At 47.9% G+C, this 20,204-nt stretch overlaps 1 long non-coding RNA gene across 2 annotated transcripts in view; it reads right to left on the reverse strand.

The window, feature by feature from the left end:
• LOC139082175 (uncharacterized) overlaps window positions 1-20,204 on the reverse strand; it is a 34,745-nt gene that overhangs the window by 13,601 nt on the left and 940 nt on the right. Inside the window, exons 2-3 of one of the 2 annotated variants that reach the window (XR_011537913.1) lie at window positions 14,174-15,268; window positions 12,250-12,871 (exon numbers count right to left, since the gene is read on the reverse strand). This is a non-coding gene — a long non-coding RNA (uncharacterized lncRNA). Of the gene's footprint in view, window positions 1-12,249; window positions 12,872-14,173; window positions 15,269-20,204 lie in introns of those variants that run through there. The other variant, XR_011537912.1, reaches the window with a different exon arrangement.

Here is a 20,204-nt window from a genome sequence, read left to right on the forward strand (position 1 = left end):
ACCAGGCAAAACTTAAAGGTCTGAGAACTTTAAAAGTCAATGATTCCATGATCTAACAGATCAAAACAAAACCTCCTGATGTGTCATTGGGAACACATGGATTCCCGCACTTGGCAGAAAATTACATTACCAGATTCTGACCCGGGATCACAGCAAAGGTTGCGAGCTGGGGTTGAGCATTCAGCCTTGATCCCCAGCTCGGGCTGCCCAGGAGCTCTGGGGATGTGTCCTGGCCAGCACCCACATGTGTCTTGTATTAGTGTTATTTTCTTAATGGCAACAGCCCTAAAACCTGCCCATTTTACTATTGAGTTACCCGGCTTAGGCTCAGTATCGCTTACACATAAATGCCGTCTCCAGCCGACGAAGCCACTGTTTTGTTTGTACTTTCTCCACCTCTCCCTTCCTCGCGCAGGTGTTTACTGCAGCCATCAAAAATAAAGCGGCTCAATCAGAGTGCCGGTTTTAGATAAACCGAGACGCATTTTTGAACCTTTGCTTTAAGAACGAAGAAAGAAAAGAAAACGCTGGTCATATGCCTTCAGTAATCTGGCGTCCTGTCCGCGTGGGATTCCTGAAGAAAAACGGGAAACTAGAGGATGGCGTTTTGAATGAGTGTGGAAAAATTGATGGAAAACAAATGAGCAGAGGAAATGGCTGCCTTGCTTAACGGCTGCATGGTCTACAGCTGCAGTTCAGAAAGAGCCTTCACTGGAACGAAGTACGTCCTTGGCCACCACCTGCCCCTGGAGGACCCCCAGTGGCCCGCACCCCGCTGCGGCGTGGGAACGACCACCTTGACTTCTGGTTGAAAGAGAGCCTTCGCGATCAACACCAGCTTCTCGAAATATTTATCATAATTAAGGGTAACAAGAAAACGGACACCCCCTGAAAATCTGTCCTCTAAGTGCCTTGCCTCAGTTTCCCAAATTTTCAGTCCTCAGAATCAGGCATTCTGTGTTTTCCTCAACACCCACCCTTCCTTCTCCCACCGCCGTGTGTACTTTGAACACACCATCCCAGGCCACCTGCTGTGGGTTTCTCTCAGGCTGTGTCTACCCAATGCTACAAGACCCAGTCACTGTCAAGGCCCCCAGTTAATTTGTGAGTCCAGCAGATAACACCAAACATACTGACCCATTTTAAAAAATTTTGTCCATTTTTGATGTAAAATATTCCGTATGGTCATAACAACCCCCAAAAGCCAATCAAACAACCCCAGTCAATGAAGATTTTTGGTTTTGTTTTCAAATTTACTCTCATTAATTTTTTGAATAGATACCATAGTCACGGAGCTCAAAATTCCAACAATATAAAGTATTCGGTGAAAAGTCTTGCTCCAAACCCCTGCTCAATGAAGATCCTGCTGGCAGGTGTCCTGTGCGCAAATAGAAACACCGCCACATGGCCTCGCGACGTCACGTCGTGGCGCAAAGGTGCAGCTTACACACGCTGGTCACCTTTCTGCCTCGTCTAGGAGGAACGGCGCTCACTTGAAATTAAGTCCACTGGCTGCCACAGCCGTTTCCAGCGGCAAATGGAAGAGCCAGCAGAAAAAGACTTGAAAAGGATAAAGGAAGTCACGTACATTCAGGAGAAGGAGCTGGAAGACGACCGCACCCTTTGCGAATTTTTAAAATGGAATATTTATTAAAAAAATAGAAAAAAGAAAAAAGGGAAAATTCTAGAACCATAGCAGTTCGAACTTAGAAGGACCCTTAGTCCGCAGTCTATATTAGATTAGGCAATCTCAGAAAATGATTATGAAATTTGAGAGAAAACCAATGAGTAGGTCAGGATAAAATATTTTACCTTCTTTTGTTTTGAGAGAAAGACAGAGGGAGACGGGGAGTGGGGCTAGAGAGACGGAAGGAGAATGAGAAAGCGAGAGCCTGGCTTTGCTCACACGGAAAGGCCCGTTTGGTGAAGTTGAACAGCTGTTTGATCTCTTTGATCTCTGTAGAGAAATAACTGTGGTTTCCATCAGAGGCTGAAGAGAGAAGCCACGGAATATCCGATCCTGTCACACGCAGTCACAGCCCTCAGGACGAAACCCACTCGTCTACCCGCAATGGTGGATGAAGCGGCCCGGATACAGCTTACGGATCTAAGCTGCTTGACTTCTCAGTGTGGACATGTGTGTGTACATTCTCCCCTAGACGTTCAGCTGCAAACAAACTCACAGGCCTGAACACCCAGCCCCAAACATCAGAACCCACACACGTGCCTGGCCAGGGTGCAAATCGTCCTGTGAGTGAGAACCCCAAACTGGTCACGTGACTCAGAAAAGATGCTCCCACTCCCTTAGTGTATGTGGCACCCCAACTTACAGATTCTGTCTGCTTAAGAAACTTGCTATTTATGACGTTATTAATTAAATAATTAGTGAACCATGTGCTAGAGTATTAGGGTGAATTACTAACCAAATATTTACAGACAACCTCTCCTCGCAAAGACCTTGCTTGTCATTCATTTAAGAGCCACAAGCCCTGGGAAGATGGAACTAATGATCACTTAGTTCCAAAAGGAAAGAGTATCTCTAATAAGGAAATAAAGGAGAGTAGGCCAAATTCTTTATACGATGAACACAACAGCGAGGCAATTAAAATAAATGTGATTTTCCAGATGAAGAAAACTTGGGCCTGTTAATGCCTCCATGGCACCTCACCTGTCGCCCACATTTCCTTGCAGCTGTTTTCGTTCTGCGGCACAGTTTGCCATCCCTGGGGCTTTGGGTCCTGGGATTTGATGTGGAGAAGCTCCTCTCAGCACTGGGCTGCTACCCGGTGTCTGTTCTGTGTACAGGGAACCTTGGCACAGGCGTCCCGTCCGCACACTGTTGGCAACGTCTTTCTCCTGAGCCGGTGTATCTCACCTCCTCTGAGCTGTGGTTTTCATACGTGAGAACCTTGAGGAGATCTCAGAGCCCTGTGCTCCTTCGGAACTCACGACCCAAACTCAGGGCACAACTAACCCACTTTGGGGGTGACAAAGGCAACGACTTAAGTTCCGCTAACTGGCTTCCTAATGTGAATGGAGACTGCTTTTTAATTCTTTCTCTCTCTCTCTTAGAAAAATCAATGGGAAAAGAAGTTTCTCTTCGCCCACCCATCGGTTCTCTCTCAAATTCCATAATCACTGTCTGAGATTGCCTAATACAGCATTGATTTGGGTTGTTCAATTGGCAATCGGGATTCTAAGACTGCGAAGTGTAGAATATTTGCAACCTCATATTTCATGTTAGATTAGGCAAGAACATATTTTTAAAGATGTGTATTATTAATGACACAATAAAATCTCATTAGTGGATGAGGTTGATAGATGTGGTTTATCTAACATTAAGCAGGAATTGGCATCTTGAGGGAAGTATCAAGATTCCGTGATCCCAGACACTGATATTGAACAAGCAGGGGCCAGGAGCAATCTGCTATTGATCAGACGGTGCAAGTAATTATATTTACCGAGCCGTTTTATTGGGTGGGGCAGGAGGTGAGGTAGTTCTTCTTTAGAGAGGAGAGAGAGAAATCAGCCAAGACGGCGTCAGTGAAGCCCAAGAGCCGGTGTGATTTTCTCAGGTTTACTCTTGGTCTTGCCGGGTCCCAATCATTTAGAAATGCGGCATATGCTGGACGGTCCCTAGTGGCTTCCCTGGTCCAAATGCTAAATTTCCTGGCAGTTTCCTGGTATGTCTTATAGTAGGGCCAACCCCTTGTGTTTTATTCTATCCTCACCTCCATCCTCTTCCACTACTGACATTACCACTGCCACCACCAACGCCATCACCATTACCAACACCAACAACTCCAGTAGCGTTATCGTGACCACTGACATTGTCATGAATAGTATCGTCACCATCACTGTCATTATAATATCACCATTGTCACTGCCGCCCGCCACCACTGCCATGACCACCACTACTATTACCAGTACTGCCGCTGGTACCACCACCCACCCTTATGGGCACGACCACCACAACCAGCACCATTGCCACTATTGTTCTCACCGCCATCACCTAGATCACCGCCGCCACCACCATTAACACCACGAGCGCCGTGTTCCCCGTGAGGAAGTAGCAGCCTTTGGAGTCCGACAGGCGTGGGTTGGAACTCCTGCTCTGCCACTGTGTCCTCCCTGTTGGCATTTTCATGTGATTCAGAGGGCTGTGATGACGTACGAATGAGTTAGAACGAGCTAATGTTTGTAAAGTGCTTGGCACAGAGCGGGCATTTGGTAAATGGAAGGTACTGTGCTGTGTCTTTGATGAAACATTGTGAATTCTTAGCTTTTTTGCTCCCGATGCCTTTTTCCATCTCAAGGGAGATTATGGGTTTGGGCCTTTCTTCCTCCTTCTCTTCTTTCCTTCCTTCCTTCTTCTTTTGTTCTGTGGCTGAATTGTTTGTAAAAACCTCTCATTCCTCAGAACTACCATTGTCCCAATCTCGCCTTCCTCCTCAGCTCACCCCTCTCACGTGCCTCCGTCCTGTCCCACGCCTCCACAGACCACAAACACGTCGTGCATCTGATCTCACGCCTCTTCCTGTTCTCCAAATATCAAAGCCGCGGATACAACCATTTACTGAAATGCCTGTGTATCTATCAGGCGTCATGGTTCCCCGTGGAGTCTGTCCTCCTCTGTCCTATTCTCTCATTCCATCAGCGTGTCACCTCCCTAGGGCAAGACACCATCATCTCCTACCTGGACGCCTGCAGTGGCTTCCCAGCTGCTCTCCCCCCTCCCTGTCTTGTCCCCTGTGGTAGATTGGTGGCAAGATGGTCCTGATTCTTTACTCCTGCCTGTAATCACATACTTTCCAGGGTGACTTTACAGCTCCTCTCATCAAAAGATGGACTGTTTCTCTATATCCAGAATTGGCCCGGCCTTGTGACTTGCTTTGGTCAGTGGACTATGACCACTGATGCTGCGGAATTCCGATGCTGGGTCTCAGGAAGCCTTACCTACACCTGCTCTTCCTCTTGGATCACATGGAGCAGAGACAGTTCAACCCAACCCAAGCCCTCCTAGACCAGCCAGCCCCAGTTGGCCTGCCAGTTGCCTGCAGATACATGGATAAGCCCAGGCAAGATCAGCCCAGCCTGGCTGACCCATAGGCTTGTGGGAAATGATAAATCACATTCTATCCCTCACAAGAATAATGTTGTTGTAAGCCACTCAGTTGGAGGGTAGTTTGTTACGAGCGATATGGTAGCACTCGGTAACTGACACACCACCTGCAATCCATTCTCCACACAACGCTCAGCATAATCTTCTTAAAACATAAGTCAGATGCTGCCTCTGCCCTGCTTTACCTCATCCTGAAGCAGCCTCCCATTGCTCTTGGAAAGAACCCAGACTGGACACAGCAGGTGGCCTGGTGTGTCCTGCCTCTGCCTGGGTCGCTGGCCTTGTTTCTTACACCTTCCGGCTGCCGTCTCCACCCCACTCACCCTGGCGTTTCCCGCTCTTTGGATTAGCAAAGTGCTGTCCTGCCCCGGGGTGGTTGTGGATGCTGTTCCTTCTGCCTGGGTGTTTCCCCCTCCTCCCCACGCCCTTACTCTTCTCACAGCCAACTCTTCCCTTCCTTCAGGCTCAGCAGTTCAGAGAGGGCATCATGCCTCCCAGCTCAGGTAGGTCCCCTGGTCTGTCTCAGACCCTTGGTCCTTTCCCTTATGTTAATTATCACAGCTCACAATTATTTAGTTTTTTCTCTTTTTCAGGGGCCCTCTCTCTCACTAGATTGTAAGCCCCGTGAAGGCAGGGACTTGACCATATCTTTGCATCATGGACTTGTTGGTAACTGGCTTAGAATCTGAATCAGATTAGGCATTCAATAACCAATTTTTCTATCCCCACAAAAACAATAACCATGTCAGGCACTGTCCTAAATGCTTTCTATGTATTAGTCTAATTTTCAAGTATGAGGTCGGTACCATTACGATCCCATTGGTAGAAGAGAAAGTGGAGGCATACAGAGGTTAAGTAAATTGTCCAAAGACGCACAGCTAGAAGTTGGCGTTGTCAGGATGTGAACCAGGCCGTCTGGTGCCAACATCCGAGCCTTTGACCACCCTGCCACACTGTGCCTGTGAGCTGGTACCATTGTACGTCCGTTTACACATGAAGACAATCAACCCTTGAGGGCTGAGGCCTCCTGTGTTAGGGTCTCCCAGGCAGTTATTAGGAAGATGCTATCAAGGCACAGGCGGCTGACTCTTCGTCACTGATGCTGTGGCATCGGGACTCCGTGTTTTGCCGATGCTGTTCCCTCTTCCTAGAATTCCCTTTCTCTTCTCCCTTATTGACCTGGCAAACTCCCAGCCATTCTTCAAGCTCTGGCTCAGTTATTTCCTTCTCCGTGGAGCAGGATTAGGTTCCACTCACCTCACTGAGTGCCCACATCAGGCAGTTCTGGTACCAACCGCAAGGTACTGTGTTTATTCTCTTTCTTGCCCGGTGTAGACAAGACTCCTGTCTACCCTACACCATCTCCTCATCGCGGTGTCTGGCACTGGTCAGGGCCTTAGACACAGGCTTTGACTGACTGACTCAATGGCGCTTACACTTACGTGGGTCTTAATTCCATCCCTGCAAAGCAGATTTTATTTTTTCCTATTAAAAGTGAATTCCATAAGCAGATAGATGTTCAGAGACATGTATACAAAGAATTTCATCACAGCATTGTGTGTAATAAAAAACAATAAAAAAGAAAACAACTTGCCTCAGTCTGTTCAGGCTGCTCTCACAGAAATACCATTACACGCCGTGAACCAAGTGGCTTAAACAACAAGCCTTTATTTCCCACAGTTCTGGAGGCTGGGAAGTCCCAGATCACGGAGGCGGCAGGCCTGCGTCCTGGTTCACGGATGGTGGCCTTCTCACTGTGTCCTCACAAGGGGGCTCCCTGGGGTCTCTCTCATAAGGGCCATTCACGAGAGCTCCACCCTTGCGATCTCATCACCTCCCAGAGGCCCATCTCCTAACACCATCACATTGGGGGTTAAGATCTCAATACATGAATTTGAGGGGGATATATGCATCCAGTCTATTGAGTAATTTAAATGCCCATCTGTCAGGGTTGGTTAAATGCATTACTGTTCAGCCATATAACTAAATCCTATTCAGGATAAGGTAAAAATATGTTTATTGACAAGAAAATTGTTTATAATATATTATTAAATTTAAAAAGCAGGTTACAAAACAGTGATATGGTATGGATCTTTTTTTGTTGTTTTTGCCATCTTAATGGGAAGAGAGGCATCTATAGACAAATTCCACAGGAATAGCCTGAAGGGACACAGACCTGTGCATCAGTACCTTAGTCCCTGGTGGGGGCGAGGCAGGCTTGCGAGTCACTTCCTTCCTTACGGGGTTCTGTTCTCTTTTCAATTAGTTTTAACAGCGAACACTCATTGGTTTCATAATCACTGAGTAAAGCACTAATACAACAATAATTACATTTTAACATTGTCCAATTATCCTGCTTCCAGGGCTGACTCCACGGCCATGATCACTAATGGTCCAGACACCTTGAGAAGTGTAGCTGAGCACTCTGAGGGTTCCCAAGGACATTTGCAGGGAACGGAAGTGCCTGGTGGTCACAGGACGTGGGTTCCCAGACAGGAGGAGCAGGTGCCATCAGAGCTGTTTGTCCCCGAGAGCAACTCCATGCCGATTGTCTGAGGGCAGCGGATTTTAGAATCCTCCATGTGGGGGCCGGCACGGTGGCATAGTGGTTAAGTTCACGGGCTCTGCTTTGGCGGCCCGGGGTTCTCCAGTTTGCATCCTGGGCGTGGACCTAGCATCACTCTTCAAGCCATGCTATTGTGGCGTCCCACGTAAAATAGGGGCAGATTTGCACAGATGTGAGCTCAGGGACAATCTTCCTCACACACACACATGAATAAATCCTCGATGTGGAGTTTCACAGGGTTGCTGAGTTTACCACTCGTAAAGTGTGTCGTTTCTGCTCCCCTGACACACTTGTGATCCTTAAAGAAAATGTGTGCCAGGATCCTAAGGCAGGAATAGGAAACTTTTCCCATAGTCTGCCACCACCGTCCCTACCAAGAGATGTCCATGTCATCCTGCTTGTGGCCATCTCCTGCTTCCCCACTGACCCCTGAACTGTGCAGTGAAGCACGTTGTCCTTTGGACAGCTCTTAGCATCAGGTTGTAAGAGAAAAATTAAAATGCTCCCACATTTTAACATCCTCGTGTTCTATTTGGCAAATAAAGAGGTTTCCAGACCACAGATCGAATCACTTTGGTTCAACAACACTTTCATTTTTAGTCTGCTCTGTGGAAGACTCTGTCATATGAGTTGAAAGACAGAGAATTTCATTCATTCTTTCGACAAACAAGTATTGGGCACCTTCGAGAGCCAGGCACTGGCCTTGTGCTGGGGTACAAAGCTGGACAAGGAGATCCCAAAGAGAGGAGACAGACCCATGAACAGATCACCTCATCTGAACCAACTTCCTCCCCAGTGTGTGGAAGGGGAGCTACGAAATAAGCGGCCATGTGGCTTCAGGGATAAGAAGTAGGTCCCTGGATGCAGGACTGGCACTAGCCTGTGTTGTGCCTTTGTGCCAGTTAAAAAGAGGTTCCCTTTCTCAAGATACTTCACTTCCAGCTGTCAAAAAATTGTAATGATTTTGCTTGAACAAAACACATTATTGTCATCTGCCAGAAAACTGTCATAACAAATATAGAAATCTACAAAGGATATGTGAATGGCATCCCCTTAGATATGAGCTCTTGTGCAGTACACAGCATGCACGGCTGTACATATGGTGGCTCTGTCTAAGTGGACCCAAGGGCTCACGTTGGAGGTGGGAGCGTGTCCCAGACCGATGGAAAGCCAGGACTGACGTTGCTCCATCTGGCCTTTCCCTCCTTATATGAGCCCATGTTAAATAGTTTCTTATGAAGATAATCATATTTTTACCTCTGTCCTGAAGCCTGGTTTTATTAATCTAAACAGATTCCACTTATGAACGTACAGTCTTTAATTTTGTAGCTCAGATGGACCACGTGAGCCCATGACTGGCATATCAGCCTTAGGAGGGAACAGAAGGGGGTCACTGGCAGGGGATCGGTCACCAACCTCATGAAGATGACAGATATTGGACGAAGCATGGGATGGATGGGCGAGAGTAACAACTCAAACGCTCCTAGCCCAAGGAGAAAATCAAAGACATCTAGTTCTTAACAGGCTCACGATTTATGGCCTCCCCAAGCTAATCTAGAAATTACCTCGGCATTGATTAACCCCGACTTGCCTAGTCGGTAAATCTCCATGGCGACCTGAATCTGAGGCCTGGGTTTGAAAGGCACCTGCCAGGAAGAACTGAGGTGTGATTTAAACAGCGACGGCTTGTGGCAGGCAACAGAAAGCCCTCCTTTCTAGAAGGCACACCCTCTCCCCTCTGGGAGAAGAGGCCTTTACCCTACTTCCGGCCGGGCCTGGGAGGGAGGAGGCCGCAGGAGCATCACGCTGAACACTGTCCCGCTCGCATCACCACTGATGGGAAGAGGAACTCAGATAAAGGAAGCAGATACCTCTCTGTTGTTAGGGAGCTTTGTTTCCACACATGATATATGGTTCCGGAGGAGGAGTTAGAAAACAAATTATTGTGTCTTCTCACCACCGACAGGTCTTTAGTGGGGCCGATGGGGGGGACAGATGCTGGAGGTTACCGGTTACCTCACAATAGGTCCACAGGACAGGAAAAGTGTCCTAAGTTTATCTATTGTTAAGTGAGATAATTTATCGTCGTCAAGGGTTAAGGAGCAATTCCAGTCCCTTCCTACTTCGGGAACAGAGATTTATAAGATGATGCCCAAATTTAGACATTGAGACACTGCCGGCAGGAGCGTCCCCAAAGGCTGATGGCTTTTGTGCGTCTGAAGCCAAGTCATTCACGGAGCTAATTTGAGCCTCTCCTCGGAAACTATATTTGCTTTCTGAGTGCATGGTGAGTTTTCATTTGGGCTCTGACCAGCTGACAGCTATGCAAGTTTGTAGATACCAGTAATTGAATATAGATAACCTTGATGGTTGACCTCGTCAGAGCCGGGCCTGGCTGCTTCCCATTGTTCCTGGTTTTGCCAGTTGATACTAAACGGCTGCCGGATGAATTTATATATTAAGAATTTGCTGCAGTGGGAATTGCTTATCGTTCCCTGGTCTACCCTGGAAGCTTCTATTTACTTGACGTGGTGAGCAGGGAATAAAAGCCCTGGTTTGACTGTTCGCTCTCAGTGATGGAGAGCAGGGTGTTGGAAAAGCTCTATTAATTTCTGAAAACAAAGGGGAGGGTGATGCTTTTTCTTTGCACGAAATGCAAAGAGGCTCTCATCTCACAAAGCTGCTGGTGGCTGGCTGAAGTTGGTTCCCAGCCATCTTTTTAGTGTTCAATTTAGCTTAAAAGCAGAGTTTGCAGCAAGCTCAGCACTGTGGCCAGTGTGAAGCTCTCATATTTGTTTTTCTTTTTTTTTTTTCGAGGAAGATTAGCCCTGAACTAACATCCGCTGCTAATCCTCCTCTTTTTTGCTGAGGAAGAGTGGCCCTGAGCTGACATCCGTGCCCATCTTCCTCTATTTTGCATGGGGGATGCTGCCACAGCATAGCTTGATGAGTGGTGTGTAGGTCCACAGTGGGGATCCAAACCAGCGAACCCTGGGCTGCCAAAGCGGAGCACATGAACTTGACCACTATGCCACCTGGCAGGCCCTAAGTGCTCGTATTTTAAGGGAAATATTGGGAGAGGTTCAGAATTTATGGTTTATTAGGAGAGATGCTTTCAGAAGTCTCTAAGAGGGAAAGGTGGCCAGCATCCTGTGGGGAGCAGAGGGCACGTGGCTGGGCCACACCCAGAGCCGGGTTAAAGTTAGGCCCAGAGTGTGCATCGGGCTCCTTGGCTATGTAAGCAGAGGTTGTGAACGGGATGTAACCGTGGGCCTCTCCACAGTGGGCCACAGCCATCTCTACTTTATACTTTCCTGAATTGTTGAGATGTCAACAGTGAATATGGGTCACTTTTTGACATCAGAAAAGAAGATGAAACTGTTCAGAAAAATCTTTCTAGAAGCCACCTTATCTGCCTGCTGGAAGCTGATCTGTATCTCTCCAGGCTCTCCTTCCACGGCTTTGAACTTCTCAGCAGGCGCAGGGGACGTCGGGAAAGGCCAGAGTCTGTGTCCCCCTTAGAGGTGCAGGGGTCGGAAGGTGGCACTGTGGACAGAGGCTGCGGAGGGACAGATGCCAGCCACGGTGCAGCCCAGGTCGCTGCTGTCTAACCAGTGGCCCACTGGTGGCTAATGACACGGGCTGGACTCGGGGGCCCGGGCTGTGGAGCCGTGCGGGCGGGAGCTCCCGAGGCCCCCGCTGTCAGGCAACTGTGTGTCACTGCTCAGCTGAGGCGATCAGCCTTTGATGCTTTCAACATCAGAGCATCAGAGCTCTTCTTCATCCTGAGAAGGAAGGTGGGGTTAGCGAGCCAGGGCAAACAGCTCAAGGGAGACCGCAGCCTCCCTTTGTCGGGCCCCCGCTTTCATGTGGGGGGCCGTACATTCCGACCACGGCACGGGGACAGGCAGCTCATCGCGCTGAGGTGGCGGCCAGCGCGGGTCCTCAGTGGGGAGGCGGTGACAGCCTCAGCGCTCGGGGCCTCGTGGGGAGCCGCAACACAGACCAAGCCGGGAGGAAGGGGCTGCTGCAGGCCTTCTGCCGTCACCGTTGTCACTGTCACTGTGGGGGCTGACCAGGGAAGTTTTCAGCTCTGGCCAGTCCAACGGGTCTGGCCTCCCTTCCCAACAAGGACAGCCCTGTTTGTGTCTCTGCTCCTCTGGGCAAGTTTACTTGGTAAAGAAGGGAATGAAAGGCAGGCAAGGGGGCCGACTGCTGGGGCTTCCGCTGTCACCTCTGGTGAGTGGAGCCAGACGTCCTGGGTTCGAATCCAGTCCTGCTCCCTATTAGCTATCTGACTCCGAGCAATCTTTGCATCTTTCTCTGGCTTAGTTTCCTCCTCTAGAAAATGGGTGTGGTATTAGTATCAACTCTCTGGGGTTTTGGTGACGATCCAGTGGAGTAAATATGCATACAATGCTCCCCACTCTGCCTGGGCTCCACAAACACCAGCTATCATGGAAAACCGCCATTCAATATTCATTTGAACACAGTCCAGAAATCCTCAATATTGTAAAAGCAGCTTCAAGAGATGACTGCTTGTTCTAACAGTGGAAATAACTTTTTTTTTTTTTTTAAAGATTTTATTATTTCCTTTTTCTCCCCAAAGCCCCCCGGTACATAGATGTGTATTCTTCGTTGTGGGTTCTTCTAGTTGTGGCATGTGGGACGCTGCCTCAGCGTGGTCTGATGAGCAGTGCCATGTCCGCGCCCAGGATTCGAACTAACGAAACACTGGGCCGCCTGCAGCGGAGCGCGCGAACTTAACCACTCGGCCACGGGGCCAGCCCCCAACAGTGGAAATAACTTTTATTAAGCAAAATAGTGATTTCAAAAAAATTAATACAGCTTAGCCAATGTTTCCATCCATCCCAAGTGAGTATTGAACACTTTGTAGTTCTGAGGGATGTGCTCCTTTCCTTGGAATGACCTACACTGGGACTCAGTTCTTGGGAGCTCAAAATCCCCGGATAAGGCATGGTCTGGGAACTGGTTGGTGCGGGCTGGGCTTGGAGAAGGAGACAGGAGTTACATCAGTGGCGAAAATCAAGCCAGACATCAGAGGTCCTTCAGTCCAGGGAGAAAGTGGTGGTCAGAGGGAGGATGTGGGTGAGGCAGGAGGAGCCACCAGACTGTGAGGTCCACGCAGGCCATTGTCTGCCACCTAAGAGGGCTGGGGAGGCCTGGAGGGAGATGGGGCAACTGCTGAGGCGAGCTTGACCTTGGGCTTGAAATAATGTGCCCTCCAGTGTGCTTAATGGTGTCTGTGAAATTTGGAGGGCCTAGGTATTTGCAGGAGGTCATTGCAGAGGGTTGGGTGACAGCAGATGGCCTGAGGCTGGCTGGCAGAGGGGTAGGAGAAGTAGGATTGCCACAGGGGACCTTGGTCTCCTCCTCTTGTGAGCCCTGGTGGCACTGGGGTGTGGGCTCTGAGGTCCACACCACAAGAATGGTGGCCGGAAGGGTCCCTGGGGCCCTGTGAGTAGGAAAGTCCTGTAACTACCATCTGAGATGATCAAGTGATTCAATCAACGATATGTATCGCATATCAACTATGTGTAAGGAGGTGTGCCAGGTGCTGGAGATAGTTTTCTCTAGAACCAGGATTGTCACCAGTCTCCCACCCCAAGCTTTAGTAGGCCCAATAGCACGAGGGAAGCAGCTCAAAGTGCAGATTCCAGGGCTCCACCCCAGAGATTCTGATCTGGTGAGTCGAGCTCGGGGCCTGGGCATTTGCAGTTTGAACAAGTACAAATTTTGCCTACTGAGGCCAACGAGCCACGGTGTGTCTGTTTGTGTGTCCATCCATCTAGCTATCATTTACCGAGCACCCCTAGGTGCGAAGCACTGGGCTGCGTGCTGGGGATTGGAAGAAGGCCTGGCCCTTGCTGGCCAGTTGCTTGTGGCTATTGGAAAGGGTCAGGCTCAATAATCATAACCATTCCCACCATTTCAAATGCTATAATCTTTAAAAAGGTTGTTTTTAAAAAATCTAAAATAAGCAATAGAAATACATTCTCTGCCCACCAGCCTATTAGGTCCAGTTGTTGTACAGAGGTTACAATGGCCAAAACAACACTTACTATGAACCAGACAGTTTTCTTTCTTTTTTTTAAAGATCGGCCCTCAGCTAACATCTGTTGCCAATCGTTTTTTCCCCTCTTCTTCTCCCCAAAGCCCCCCAGTACATGGTTGTATATTCTAGTTGTGAGTGCCTCTGGCTGTGCTGTGTGGGACGCCGCCTCAGCATGGCCTGATGAGCGGTGCCATGTCCGCGCCCAGGATCTGAACAGGTGAAACCCTGGGCTGCCGAAGCAGAGTGAGCGAACTTAACCACTCAGCCAGGGGCCGGCCCCCAGACACTTTTCTAAGTGCTGTGCATATTGTATGTGAACGTTAGTCTTTGCAGCAACGTTATGAGGCTGATGTCACAAGCATTCCCATTTTACAGACGAGAACACTGAGACACAGGGAGCGTCACTTACCAAGGTCTTGCGGCTAGGAAGTGGTGAGCCACGCGGTGAGCCACGCTGTGAGCCAGGTGGTCTAATTCCAGAGGGTGCTCGCTCAGATGTTACACTGCTTCCCAACCCCACACGCTGTCACTGCAGTTTTGAGGCTGACAAATGCTGCCTTACACCTAGTTATTCTGAGACTGGATTTAGCCAGAGGGGAAAAGATCTTGTGTTTTGACTTGTATTTTAAAGAACATAGGACATCTTTATTTTTGGGGTGACGCAGTGAGAGTGAGAGGGTATGCCTGAGTGACAGAAGGCTTAACTTCACAAATAGCAAGTCCAAAGGTTTAACTTCACACACAGCTGAAAATCTCAACTCAGAAAAATGCATTTGGATTGGCAAAACTTACAGTGTGATAATATCAAAATGTCGGCCAATGTGTGGGGAAAGAGCTTCTTCCATATGCTGCTAGGAGATACGGGAATTGGCTCAACCACCTTGGGGGGCAATTTGGCAAAATCTAGTAACATTTCAAGTGTGTGTGACCTATGATTGGGCAAATCTACTTCTAAATACGTCTACGTGTGCCCAAGGAGATCAAAAAAGATGTTATCACAACACTGGGAAAACTGGAAACAACCTAAATATCTACCAGTAAGGAGTACAGGCGAAAAAAGAAGGTTCCAACCCATGGAACCCCTCCAGAAAGATCTCAGCTTACTATTTCAAACCCGTGGCTGAGAAACCAAGCCATGCTAAAGAGGTGGTGTCGCCTAATGGTTAGAAACACAGGTTCTGGCCCAGACTGCCGATCATGAATCTTGGCTCCTTCCATGACTCACAGTGTGATCTTCGGCAACTTTCTCAATATCTTTGTGCCTTAGTTTCCTCGTCTATGAAATGGGAGTGGTCCTAGTACCACCTTGTTCATGCGAATCTCCTAGAATGGTGTCTGTCACGAGTGTTTGTGGCATAGTGATGCTGCAGAGCCTCCCTAAATGTGAGATGGGGTGAGACGATGATGACGACGATGATGACGATGACAATGATGATGATGATGATGATGAGGACGACAGTGATGATGATGATTGCCTATGCCTTGGGTCTGTCTCAGGTATTAACTGGAAAAGTAAAAACAAACAACAAATACAATGACTAAAGCTCAGAGAAATGAACTTGGCACGTATGAATTGTCAAAGATTTGATCCTTACTTACAAACTAGAGAAGCTCATCTTGTAGTCAGGAAAATGGCTAGAGAAACGATTGGTGGTGGCCTCTGATAGAGAGGAAGGGGCAATAAAGATACAGAGTCTTAAGGGTTCAGAACAGCGGCATCGATGCTTATTAGGGGTAAATATGGTGGCCACACATTCACACGGCCACGGTGAAACTAACAAAAGCTTAATCCTTTGGGGGCAGAGATGGTGTCACGGGGCACTTCCATTCTGGCTGCAATGCCAATATCTTTTGTCATCCTGAGAGTCTGAAATGTTGTTCAGGATTTTCCCACAGTGAGGAGAATGTTTTTATTCCAGTCCCCAGTGGACCGGTTGGATTCAACAGAAACGCTGCTCCCTCCGCAAACCGTGCACGCCAGTATCCCAGCGCCAGCTCTTCCTCAGGGACGTGGCTACTACTCTCTGCCGCCTAGCTTACTGCCCCCGGGGGTCCTGAGGACCAGCCAAGGTCGGGGGGGGGGTCCTCGAAATTTAGCAATTAACAATTTGTCTCATAAAACATATGAGGACTTAGCGGTGAAGAGATTGCATTTATTTTACAGAAACTTGCCCAGGTTTCCTCCTCCACGATAAATGACAGATTCTCTGAAGTATTAAAGAAATCCCGCTCCTCCAGTGCCGGCACCGGGGCCTCTGCTCTGCCGTGAAGCAATTTTCATTTCAGTGGAAGAGGCAGCAGTCAGGTTCTAAACTGCTGCGGAAGGATTCCAGGGCATCTGCTGGGATCCCAAAGAAGCCACCGGGCTCTGTTTACCAACACAATTAAACTCGACCATTCCCAGCTGCAGGACAAATATAACCTCATCTACTTAACATCAGCCGATTAAGTCATCGGGGCTGCAGAGCGCAAACAGATGTTAATAACCAACCTCTACGTGAGTCCTTTGAGCGGAGGGCAATATCGTGGCAGCTTCTTCAGCTTTAAGGCGGAAAAGTTCACACCTTCCTGACTTTGCCATAAAACATTGCAACATTACAACTTTTCAACCATATCTAAAAGGCCAATTTAGGTTTATTCCCATCCGCGTTGATGGCCACGGTTCAGCAGGTGAAAACGGGTAATGGCTGCGGTCCGGCTCTGGGCGGATGCCAGCACAGATGTGTTCAGTCAAATGACTAATTGAAAACCTTAGACAAAATCAGCAGCCTGGCCATTTTGCCTGCATAATAAAACAGTGCTGATAAAGGCTAGGGGAGAAAAAAATCCACCCATCTCATCATCAGTGCCATTAACAATCATGAGAAAAGATGAAAACAACGCATGGTTTATTCTGCAAATGAAGGCATATAACTAGATGGTTTCCCAGGGGCCCATTACCCATTTTAATAATACATCAAGGAGACTGAGCAAACAGTTTGTATGTGCAAACCAAACAGAGCAAACTATTTACAGTTACCGCATACAGAGACAGCTCCCAGCACTCCGGATTTAACAAATTTATAAAGGTACATAACATGATAGCTATTAGCAAAATTAAAAGAGAACCATTACAGACTCACAGTCTGCCATGCTCGCTCGCCAGTTGAGAAGGAACGCCAACACCGACGTTCAATTCAGAAGAATACCCCCCCACCTTTTTTTTTCTTTCCTCCAAGAGAGCAGCCTGACTTGGACTCAAATTATGTGCATGAATAATAAAATACCATCTAATTAAAAACTGTGGTTAAATATGCAAAAATTAATGGTAATGGGATTGTGCAACACCTCGGAGTATAGGCACTCTGTGAATTACGCACAGGAGCTCCTTCGCCCAACCCGAATGGGGGGAACGGAAGCGACTTGGAACACTCTGGGTCCTGGTGCCCCACGGTGCCCTGTGATGTCCCTCACAACCAGGGCATCGAATGGCCAACCTGGGTGGAAGGTGGCCCTGCCAGACCATCCTCTTCCAGTTCTTGGATGTGGCAGAAATGCAAAGGATTGGTGTGGGCCTTGCGCAAAAGGCTGGGTGCACCAGGGGACCAGGGCAGGGGCTTGTCATCTCAAAATAAGAAGGACCTGTTCACAAAATGATGTTGGCTGGACAAACAGATCCCTGGTAAGAGAAAACAGGGGGACAGTGCTACTTTGGGACACATTTAAGAGTGTTTCCCTTCAAGCTGTCCAGAGCCATCTTACTTTCCCAGCCCCCGCACAAGGTTCTGCCAGCGTTCTGGATTGTACAAACCATTTTGGAGAAGACCCCGCATGCCAGCACTATTGCCTGGGACAAGGGCAGCTACTGGCACTTCTCCCCTGTGGGCAACCCGCTTGTCTCCCTTGCAGTCTGGGAAGGCTTCATTATGTCGTCAGTACAAGCTCCTGGCCACACTCTCCTCAGCCCTGTTTCAAGAAGCCACCGGTCTCCTTTCTGCTTTTAAGCTCTCTTGACACTTGACCAGTGAGCGCTTCGGGCCTGAGTTGCCCTCTGCCTGACGTTAGTTTTAGACATGGGAGACTCCCCATCGCCTCTGCTTGGAACTTCTGAATCTCCACGCCCCACCTACCCCCGCCCCTGTCTCCGTCTTCACATTTCTTCGAGGCTGGTGATTCAGCTTGAGGACAATTGTTGACAAACTGAGTGACAGCATCTTTTAAGAAGAGAACGTGATCTTGGTGCAGCAGACAACTTCAAAATCGCTCAATGTGGTTCCCACTTTTGCCTTTTCTTCTGTTGAAATGGCGTCTGACACGCAGAAGAGTGAGCGTTTCTTTGGGGAGGGATTTCTCAATGCGATGAGCCTGGTGGAAGACCTCTCTCAGCGCCTTCCTGAGCACGCCCGTGTCATCCTGCTTATGAGAAGGGTTTCTTGGCAAGTCAGTAGGTATTTGAGCTAATTGATGTTTCTCAACAACTCTCTACACCGGGCTGGATCCTCCGCGGTGCACAAGAACAACCATTGTGACCTGGGCCGAGTGCGAATTTTGTTCAGTGCTAGCTGACCGTAACCGTTTCTGAGATCCGTATTGTAATGTTTGGGGCTTGTGAGGAAAAGGCGAACTGGATTTGCCTTTTTTCCTCTTTTTTTCTTTGTCCTGTTGAAGAAGTCTGGCTTTCTCCCTTCCTGTCTCATAGTTCTACCTGACTTGCTCAGTCAGCAGTCGAGTTTTAACGGTGGAAAGACTGTGGTAAGGATTTCTAGTGTTTGACACGGCGAAAGTACAAACGTGGACAGGCTGAGCCTTCTTAAAGTCCCAGGGCAAAGCACACTTAGGTTTGGGATCCAGAAAAGGCTTGGGGCCAATGTATATGTTCCTTACTGATAGATTGATCGGTCATTTACACTTCCCAAGTGAGTAGTATTTGGGAATTCAGTTGAGTGTACAATGCTAATGCCATTCAGACTGGAGCTTTGCTGCTTGCTGGTTGTGTGACCTTGGGCAAGTTCCTGCACCTCTCTGAGTTTCAGTTTACTCATCTACAAGTGGAGATAATTATAATGTCTCCCTCATACGGTTCTTGTGTTGATTGAATGAGACAGTGTACATAAAGCAGTTAGCACGATACTAAGCTCATAGTAAATAGTCAATGCATAGTAGCTATGCTATATAACACCAACAGCAACACAACAGCAATTATAATAACTGCTAGAGCTCATCTTCATAAAATCACTTAAAACTGTGTAGGAAAAATAGAGATAAAAAGTTAGGGGTCAAGAAGCTTTGAAACAAAAGGAGAAATAGATGGACTGGGAATAAACATAATAATTAGCATAGTGTTTTATAGTTTTTCAAAGTGTTTTGATGTACAGTTATCCAGAGTATCTAACAGTTAAGATACTTTTGACAGCAAGAAGTGGATTGCTCAACTATTAATGGCTTAAAAGTTTAGGACTTTTTTGGTTTTGGTGAGGAAGATTGGCCCTGAGCTAACATCTGTTGCCAATCTTCCTCTTTTTGCTTGAGGAAGATTGTCACTGACCTAACAGCTGTGCCAGTCTTCCTCTATTTCGTATGTGGGATGCTGCCTAAGCATGGCCTGATGAGTGGTGCATAGGTCCACACCCAGGATCCCAACTGGCAAACCCTGGGCTGCTAAAGTGGAGCACATGAATTTAACCACTACACCACCGGGCTGGCCCTGAAAGTTTAGGACATTTGTTGTCCTGCATAGCAAGAAGCCCAGAGGTTTCCAGGGGTGGGTGTTTAGCAGTTCCTTGATTTCAGGCTTGCTTTCCCTGTAAATCTTTTGGCTTTCCCTTATGGCTCCAAGATGGCTGCCCCAGCTCCAGCTTTCACATCCCCTTTCTTAAAAATCTTATCCAAAAGAAGGAAGGCTTGGGGGCATGGGACGAGGTTGATTTTCTCCTTACTCACATCTCACGGAGGAAGTCTTTTCCCGGGCTTCTCTGCAGACTTCTCATTATAACTCATTTACCGTAACTGGGTCACACATTCATCTCTAAAGCAATCACAGGCAACGGAGAATGGGATTATCATATTTGGCTTTGACCAATGATGACTCATTCACTAGAGTTGGGTCCACGTTCCCTAAGCACATTGCCATTGGGAACCCAAACAGCCTTCTGCTATCAGGACAAAAAGTGAAGGAGCAGCCTAGAATGTCTGTCAAACCCTGTGTTGGGACATGTTATTACAATCATTTGACAGATAGGGAAACTGAGGCTCAGATAGGTTAAGTAAATTTTTCAAGGCACATGCAACTTGTAAGTGATAGAACCAGGGCTAGAAGCCAGATGTTTGGGCTCATGATTTAGAGTCCATTCCGTACAGTCAACTATAAGGTGATATTAAATTGGAAACTCCAAGCTTACTGGCAGACAAAGTAAAAAAGCCAAGAAGATGAACTTGTAGTGTATCTCCTGATCTGATCAAAA

This window comes from Equus przewalskii, chromosome 3 (genome assembly GCF_037783145.1).
Source record: "Equus przewalskii isolate Varuska chromosome 3, EquPr2, whole genome shotgun sequence".
Lineage (NCBI taxonomy): Eukaryota > Metazoa > Chordata > Mammalia > Perissodactyla > Equidae > Equus > Equus przewalskii.